Here is a 10,000-nt window from a genome sequence, read left to right on the forward strand (position 1 = left end):
ATTTGATCTCTGGTTCCTCTGCCTTTTCTAAAACCAGCTTGAATATCTGGAAGTTCATGATTCACGTACTGCTGAAGCCTGGCTTGGAGTATTTTGAGCATTACTTTGCTAGCATGTGAGATGAGTGCAATTGTGCAGTAGTTTGAGCATTCTTTGGCATTGCCTTTCTTTGAGATTGGAATGAAAATGGACCTTTTCCAGTCCTGGCCACTGCTGAGTGTTCCAAATGTGCTGGCATATTGAGTGCAGCACTTTCACAGCATCATCTTTCAGGATTTGAAAGCTCAACTGGAATTCCATCACCTCCACTAGCTTTGTTCATAGTGATGCTTTCTAAGGCCCACTTGACTTCACTTTCCAGGATGTCTGGCTCTAGATGAGTGATCACAGCATCATGATTATCTGGGTCATGAAGATCTTTTTTGTACAGTTCTTCTGAGTATTCTTGCCACCTCTTCTTAATATCTTCTGCTTCTGTGAGGTCTATACCATTTCTGTCCTTTATTGAGCCCATCTTTGCATGAAATATTCCCTTGGTATCTTTAGTTTTCTTGAAGAGATCTCTCGTCTTTCCCATTCTGTTGTTTTCCTCTATTTCTTTGCATTGATTGCTGAGGAAGCCTTTCTTGACTCCTTGCTATTCTTTGGAACTCTGCATTCAGATGCTTATATCTTTCCTTTTAGCTTCTCTTCTTTTCACAGCTATTTGTAAGGCCTCCCCAGACAGCCATTTTGCTTTTTTGCATTTCTTTTCCATGGGGATGGTCTTGATCCCTGTCTCCTGTACAATGTCACGAACCTCCGTCCATAGTTCATCAGGCACTCTCTCTATCAGATTTAGTCCCTTAAATCTATTTCTCACTTCCACTGTATAATCATAAGAGATTTGATTTAGGTCGTATTGAATGGTCTAGTGGTTTTCCCTACTCTTCAATTTCAGTCTGAATTTGGCAATAAGGAGTTCATGATCTGAGCCACAGTCAGCTCCTGGTCTTGTTTTTGCTGGCTGTATAGAGCTTCCCCATCTTTGGCTGCAAAGAATATAATCAATCTGATTTCCGTGTTGACCATCTGTTGATGTCCAAGTGTAGAGTCTTCTCTTGTGTTGTTGGAAGAGGGTGTTTGCTATGACCAGTGCATTTTCTTGACAAAACTCTATTAGTCTTTGCCCTGCTTCCTTCCATATTCCAAGGCCAGATTTGCCTGTTACTCCAGGTGTTTCTTGACCTCCTCCTTTTGCATTCTAGTCCCCTCTAATGAAAAAGACATCTTTTTTGGGTGTTAGTTCTAAAGGGTCTTGTAGGTCTTCATAGAACCGTTCAACTTCAGCTTCTTTAGCGTTACTGTTTGGGGCATAGACTTGGATTACTGTGATATTGAATGGTTTGCCTTGGAAACGAACAGAGATCAGTCTGTCGTTTTTTGAGATTGCATCCAAGTACTGCATTTCAGACTCTTTTTTTGACCATGATGGCTACTCCATTTCTTCTGAGGGATCCCTGCCTGCAGTAGTAGATATAATGGTCATCTGAGTTAAATTCACCCATTCCAGTCCATTTTAGTTCGCTGATTCCTAGAATGTCGACATTCACTCTTGCCATCTCTTGTTTGACCACTTCCAATTTGCCTTGATTCATGGACCTGACATTCCAGGTTCCTATGCAATATTTCTTTTTATAGCATCGGACCTTGCTTCTATCACCAGTCACATCCACAGCTGGGTATTCTTTTTGCTTTGGCTCCATCCCTTCATTCTTTCTGGAGTTATTTCTCCACTGATCTCCAGTAGCATATTGGGCACCTACTGAGCTGGGGAGTTCCTCTTTCAGTATCCTATCATTTTGCCTTTTCATACTGTTAATGGGGTTCTCAAGGCCTGAAGTGGTTTGCCATTCCCTTCTCCAGTGGACCATATTCTGTCTGACCTTTCCTCCGTGACCCACCTGTCTTGGGTGGCCCCACAGGGCATGGCTTAGTTTCATTGAGTTAGACAAGGCTGTGGTCCGTGAGATTAGATTGACTAGTTTTCTGTGATTATGGTTTCAGTGTGTCTGCCCTCTGATGCCCTCTTGCAACACCTACCTTCTTACTTGGGTTTCTCTTACCTTGGATATGGGGTATCTCTTCACGGCTGGTCCAGCAAAGGGCAGCCACTGCTCCTTACCTTGGACAAGGGGTATCTCCTCACTGCCGCCCCTCCTGACCTTGAATGTGGAGTAGCTCCTCTCGGCCCTCCTGCACCCGTGCAGCCACTGCTCCTTGGACATGGGGTTGCTCCTCCTGGCCGCCGCCCCTGGCCTTGGGCATGGGGTAGCTCCTCCCGGCCATTGCCCCTGACCTCAAATATATTACTAAAGGTCAAAACAGACACCTACATCAGAATTTATGTAGCAAAAATGTCAGACTTTATATACAATTAGATTTACTTTTCTAAATTCTAATTTCAAAGTACTAGTGCTTAATATGATTAAAGACATTGTTTTATCCCATGTTAGTATAATCTCTGGCTTAGTGAGTTTCATTCAGTTTAAGAAAGTTAGAATCAATTCATTTCTCAATTTCATTTCTGAATTTCTAGTCTTCACTCAGATCCACCAAATTAGTGATATTTTTCTTATTGTAATGAAGATTTTGTATTGCATTAAAGAGGAAAGTACATACATCTGCAGATGTTCTTTGTTCAAGAAAAGTGCCATTGTCCATTTGGTTGTTAAGAATCATGAGGTGTTATACTCTCCTAGAGTCCCATCTGATTCTAGAACCTATGGGAGACTACTTGGTGTCTCTGCAACATCAGCTACAATGAAGTGTTACCTAGGAATTTTGCAAACATCTTAGAAATCTTTTCCAGCCTATCAACCCAGGAAGTAGCCATTGCATAGGATGAAATTTCAGATCTACAGTGATTCAATTAGAACAACCAAGGGCAAGTATTATTCCTTACACTTCCTCCACTTTGGGACTTTGTCGAATCTAAACTTACCCCTCTGACAACTATCACCTGCACAAGTTTCTTCCACAGTAAAAGAACCTTTCTTTTTAATGGTCCTGACTGAGGAAGCACTGCTCTTCAAACTTTAATGGGCATACATATCACCTACACAATCTGGAAGGTTCTGATTGTGATTTGGTAAATCTGGAAGGCTGAGACACTGCTGTTCTAACAAGCTCCCAGGTGATGCCAATATTAATGGCCTAGGTAGCCAGGGTAGGACATCTTGGTTTAGGAAGAAATAGGGAGAGACTTGGGTTCTCAGTGACTCCTAGGTCTCCTCTGACTTTTGATTCGTTGTCTGGCTGGCTGGAGAGGAATTGCTGGGTACTGTGAAGCAATGATGACAATATGCTTGTGTAGAGTATCTCCTGTAGACTTTTCCCAGCACAACAATTTCCTTTGCCTTCAAAAATAATTTTCTCAGGATTAACAGGAGCATAGGAGATGGTGTGGGTAATTAGTGGACTCATAGAATTCAGGCACTGACCAGAGGGATCAAAGAAAGGTTATATAAGTAAAGATGGCAGAAACACAAGATTGTGTAGTATATATGACTTAGCAAGAGAATGGTTCCTGCAACCTTGCTTGATTCCCCACCTCTACCAACTCTTTGAAGCCTGGGATTGCTCAAAATGCTGGTGCCACGTACAGTGCCTTGGCACAGTACAGAACCACAGGAGGGTTTTCAAGTCTGATATACTGTATTTGGATTCGAGTTTTGGATTTCTCAATCATCTTACTTACCAGGTGAATGACCGCCATCTCAGACACAACTTATATATTATTGGTTACACCAAGACTGCAACTGCCTTACAGGACAAACTGAGGCAGGGATCAAACACAACAAATACAAACTGTCAAGAGCCATGACAATGAACTTTATGACAACCAGCCATATTATGGTGCATTTAAGAAAGATTTGTTTTGATGAGTTTTCTTAATGAGTTTACTTTGACTGTTTGCTTTTCAAACAGTCTTAGCTAAGTTTACAGCTGGCAGTTGCTACAACCAACTATCATGCTTTTATTTTGGAATGCAGCTAGATTTAGATTGAAAATGGCTTTTCTCTGGATGAGATTCACATTTGCTTTCTCCATTCCATGACCTCCTTTTCTTTGTTTTCTCAACATTCCTTTCAGGGCGTGCAGAACCTTAGGGTCTCTTCGTGCTGGCGACCTCCAGTAGGCAGGGGTGTCTGCCCCTGCCATCTTTTTCCCTTGGCTGAGAAGGAGAGTGGGTATGTGTTTATGTGGGAAGCCAAATAACAGATTGAAGAGCAGTTTCACTTTATTCAAGCCCTGCTCCTCACCTGTGAGGAGACACACTGGTCTGTATTTTTCTGTTGTTCCCTGGCAACATGTCAGTGGGGTAGCAAAATGCCATGGCAGGTTACCTATTTGTAATGCAAATGAGATTTTTGAGTGTGTGTTGCCTCAGTCCTTTTTCTATGTGGATTGCTAATCCATAACACACTGCTGCTTCTGAAACAAATCTGGGCCTTCTGGTGTGAGAGCTTTCAGGGCAGAGGCATAAATTGACTGATTCCTGCTGTTCTTTCTCGAAGACTCTTATGGAAGTGGAGTCTGTCAACCATTTTGGTTTGGGTAAACCTATATTCTCAATCTCTGGGATTCTTCAAAAGCAGGACGACTTCATTTCTGGTGACTCATGAATACTCAGTGATAATACCAGTGATGTCTATTAAATTGCTATATGGGCCACCTGTTTTCACATAAATTATCGGTTCTGGTCTCTCTTCTAGATTCCCTTCCTTTTAACATTTCGTGAGAACTTGCTTTATGCCTGATGCTGTGGTAGTTGTCAGTGTGACAAAGAAAAATCAGTTCCTGCTTTCAGGGAGAATGAAGTCAGTGAAAAAAATGCTACTGTCACACTAGAGCCAGGGCCCATTGCTGATTTGGGAGACAGTAGCCAGGAGTATTGGAGAAGGCAATGGCACCCCACTCCAGTATTCTTGCCTGGAAAATCCCATGGACGGAAGAGCCTGGTGGGCTGCACTCCATGGGGTCACTGGGGGTCAGACACGACTGAGCGACTTCACTTTCACTTTTCACTTTCATGCATTGGAGGAGGAAATGGCAACCCACTCCAGTGTTCTTGCCTGGAGAATCCCATGGACAGAGGAGCCTGGTGGGCTGCCGTCTATGGGGTCGCACAGAGTTGGACACGACTGAAGTGACTTAGCAGCGGCAGCAGCAGCCAGGAAGGTTCCTTGGTGTAAATGACAAAACAGGTAGTAAAGGTCAGTAGCTGAACATACAAGCTTCGCCGGCAGACAGTTTTGAGTTTTTGAATTCTGGCTGTGTGATTTGCAAATTGTGTGTCTGAGACCCTAGAGCAAGATATTTAATCTCTCTCTGCATTTGTTTCCTCATGTTTAAGATGTGGGCAAAATATCTTTTTAATAGGATGGTTATGAAGTTTAAATGCTATGTCAAGTATAGACCAGGACACAGAGCTGGTCTCTATACATGGTAAGCACTTAATAAAATGTGACCATGAAAACTTAACGTGTGTTGACATTTATGCATTGTTTGAAGGAGCAAATGTGAAGATGTTTTAAGACAAGTTTTAAAGTTGTTTTCCTCAAGTTCCTGAAGTTTCATGGATGTTTCTTGGTAGCTGCTTAATCTCTAATAATTTTAATCATTCCTTTCAATGGTCAGTTTCCTAAGAATCCTCCCAGTATATAGACATTGGCTTCAAACCTGCTTTATTTCCGAATTTGCTGCTCACAATTTAGAGACAACTGTAGGGAAAAACAACCAACAAGATGGTATATTTGGGAGATCATGACTTTTTTGTGTGTGCTAACTTTAGTATATAATGTTAGCAGTCCTTTGTATACATTTGAAAGATAGGTTCTTAGAATTGGAATAATCTGAACTGGGGATTCTTTATGAGAAGAAAGACTCAAAATTCATCTAAGGGATGATGAGGGTAATACTTGGACATTGCTAAGGATGCCACCTGTTGGCATATTGTATCTTGTGCCACCTTTCCACTGCACATTAAAATCGGAGGCCACACAGGGAACTTCATACAGCAGTGAACATGACTGGGCAGCATTGGTCCAGTGTCTGTCTCAAGTTGGGCCAAAAAGTTGGAGGCTCCCAGTTGAGGCTGAAACTACCTCTGATGATATGGAGACATGGAACTCATGTTTTAAAACAAAATATGGTAACCCAGTTCATACTGGTTTCAGCAAGTGTATCAGGAAATAATAACACGCAAGTGTTGTTGTAGATCTAAGAGTCTACACAGTGCCTTAGTTTATTCAGATCATTTGACTGTGTAGAAAGATGCACAAGCTATAGAATTATAAATATGCATGATTAAACATACTTTGAGTAACAGAAATGGGATTATATCAATGGGCCATAATTAGTTTAAATAAACATATCTCTTTTAATTATTTTCTGATTTTTTTTTTTCCACTAACTGGTGTACTCATTGAGAAGAATGTTGGACTATTAGGTAGTTGCTTCCTGTCATAGTCTTTTTTGGAGATGAATGTGTTTGCATGTTTATGTTGTCCTGATTTTCTAGTTTTCAAAGAAAATTTTAAAAGTCATTTTATAAGTATAGGAAAGGGTAAAATTATAGCACATGCTGTATTTTCAATATATTGATTTCTATTTGAGTAGGAAAGTAGTTTGGGGAATCTGACTTTTTTTTAACATGTAAACACATACTGGTTAGAGTTGTTTAGACAACCATGCAACATAGCCTTACCATGAACAGTGTACGGTTAGAAACTCTGAATAATATATATTTAAAATGAATAAATAGATTTTAAGTATTGTTAACTACCACAACATCACAGAATACCAGTTCCCCTTAAGAAATGTTAGTTTAGCTATGTTAATTAACAAATTAACAAATTTGTGATTTAATAATATTTTGTGAAATGTCTGGTCTATACCGTCAGAAATTCTTTAAAATTAGGTTAACACTTTATTTTAGAATGTACATTAGGTGCTATTGAAACTATCTCTTCTGTTTTGATTTTCTTATTAAATATAAGTCAAATAAGGGTTTTTTTGAACCACACAAAGCACGAAATCTCACCTACAGAATTTAATTCTATGTGAAGATAGAATGGTCATAATATAAAACTCAGTTATTCCAATTTTATAATTAACTGGTCAGTTTTAAACTAGTGTAAAAGAATGAGTAAAGCTAATGTAATAGAACTCTGAGGAACAGATTTCACTGTAACAGAAGTGCTTTGATATGCTTATTAATGCAATATTATTGATGGAGAGTTGAAAATTAATATATGTCTGTTAGACTAAGGCTGGAGTTGTTGCCTCAAACCATAATAATTGATTACATGAGTTTGCTTGTTTAATAGCAGAGCACATTTACAAACCAGGGGATATAGTCTTTCTTTGGAGGAAACCCTGTAATGCAACCTTAAATCTTATGTGGGAGATTCTCTTTTTCTTACAGTAGGTCTGACAACTCATAGGGCAGTTTTGTTAATTTAAACAAATCAATTGTTGAATATTTTTGAATTATATCGCTCATTTGCTAGAGATGGTTTAAGGTAAGAATGGATTTATATTACAAATTTCAGTAACATATGACATTCTACAATTGCTGTTTTCTCCAAGAGGGAGGGGACATATGTGTAGCTATGGCTGATGCATGCTGATATATGGCAGAAACCAACACAATATTGTAAAGCAACTATCCCCCAATTACAAATAAGTTAATTTAAAAAACTAAAAAAAAAAAATTGCTATTCTGACACTAGTCTTTGAAGTTGACTTTTGGGTTTTCTTTTGGATGGTATAGTCTGAAGGTACTTTTTTTTTTTTTTTTTACTGTTGTCACTGAGTTTTACTCTTTAGTATATAACTTTACATAATTTAGTTAACCTCTGAGATTTTTAACATACTCATACAGTGTTTTGGGGCACTTGTCAATGAACCTTTCTCAGTAAAAACCTGTTTTGCTAATAATTTTAGAACAAATTTCATTTTAGTGTGATTAAACAGTGGAAATATTTTCCCTTTCTTTGTATTAAAAGGAGGGAAAACCCACAAGACAAAGCTGACTTTTTCTTGACAGTTGTCTAGGGAAAAATTTGTAATAAACAGCACAAGTTCTGTGTGCAATGGTTGAAAGCCAATTCCTTTGTAGAAAAATAGATTGTAGTTGTGAACATCCTCAACCATTTGGCCTCGCTTGTAGATTCCAGCCTCTGAAATGCAACTTTTTTTCATCGTTTTTTGCTGGATGAACAGCCTAATGTTCCATGCACTGTACTAGAAGTAGCATTTTATGCAACATTGAAAGAGTCAATTAATTTGCATAATTTCATGAGTATTACCATGACTTTAAGGTAGGCTAGCTTGCTCAGTAGCCTCGTCTGCCCAATTTCTTTTTTTGCTATTTTGACAAATTAATCATTTTTAAAAACAATTAATTATACTTATGACAAACTGAACCCTATACCCAAGGGTCCTAAATTTTTATAGCAGAAATCTAATATTAATGTGAATAAGATCAGTGATTTAGTGAGTACCTTAACAGTCAACAATGCCTAAGGCTGAACAAAATTAATATTTTGTTTCCCATCTGGAGGCTTCAGTAAAATTAATGAGGAAGGGGGACTTACTGTAATATATAATAGATACAAATTCACTATTTCCAAACTGGGCATGCTGCTAACATCAGATCTCAGATACTTTGCGTGCTTTTCACTGTAGTGTTTGGCAAAATCTGTTCTCTTCTAAAGGAAAAATGGGCACTAATTACTTCCAATGCTTTCCCCTATTGGCTCAAGTAAGAAATTAATTTAGATGATATATTTAGTGATCATTGTGATTTTTAAAAAAAAGTTTAAATAAGCATAGTCTTAAATATTTAAAAAAAATCATATGAAACATTATACCATTAAATATTGATTGCATATATGACTAAATATGCTCACATAAGAAACAATCTGAAATTTGTTCTTAGTTTCTCCAAAAGATTCTGTGCCACAGTCTTCTAACTAAAAGGGAATATTTTCTGGAAAACTCTAACTCTTTTTTTTTTTTTTTTTGTATATTTTGGGATAATGCTTGAACAGATAGCTAGAGTAGTCCTGGACTAAGATTAATATTTAGAATTTGGTGAGAACTAATAGAATAAATCTAGTTGACACTGCTGCTAGATGACTTTTTAAATACCCTAATATCAATTTTAAAGCTTAGGTTAAGTTCCAACCTGGGAAGAAGGACAAGTTACATTTGTTAACATTTCTTAGGAGTTAAACAATTACCATCTTCAATTCTTAGATTTGTTTTTGTTCATATCAACACTGAGTAGCATTTGTGAAGTTGCATTTTAATCTGCATTTTCAATTTCTCCTAAATATTTCACAAATTATTTTTCATCTTTGAAAAGAACTGTTGGTAAATACATAAGCAAGTGTACTGAGTATGTGTAAATCCTTGATACAGCATAAGTAATACATATGCAAATGTATGTACATTTTCCTTGTGTCATATTAATAGACAAATACTTTTGGCATCTACAGTAATTGTCATGTATCCCTTAATAAGGATTGTACCTGAGCCCAGTGGTTCAAAGGTGGGTCTATTTTGCCACCATATTCATGGCAAATATCCTTCATTTTTGCCATTACTACATATTTCAATTTAAATAGTCAATCACTTAGTAAACCTCTAGAATTTATACAAAATACCAAACCACTTGGCATTTTTTCCCATAAAAAATCACAGTCTATGGACTTATATTTTGTAGCACAAAATTCTCTTCCAAGTCTTAAAAAACCCAAAGCATTTACATTCTGTGTAAATCTGCATTATTAATTCACTGTAAAATAGATCCAGTTGGAGTACTTGTTTTTGCATTAAATTAAGCCTTTGATGTTCTTTAATGCTTTGATTTAGCCTCTAATTTGTCAGAGCACAAATGCACCAGCAGCTGTTGAAAATATCACTTTTGCAGTGCTGTTCCTGGCCA

Source organism: Bison bison, unplaced genomic scaffold, assembly GCF_000754665.1.
Source record: "Bison bison bison isolate TAMUID 2011002044 unplaced genomic scaffold, Bison_UMD1.0 scf7180017864384, whole genome shotgun sequence".
Classification (NCBI taxonomy): domain Eukaryota; kingdom Metazoa; phylum Chordata; class Mammalia; order Artiodactyla; family Bovidae; genus Bison; species Bison bison.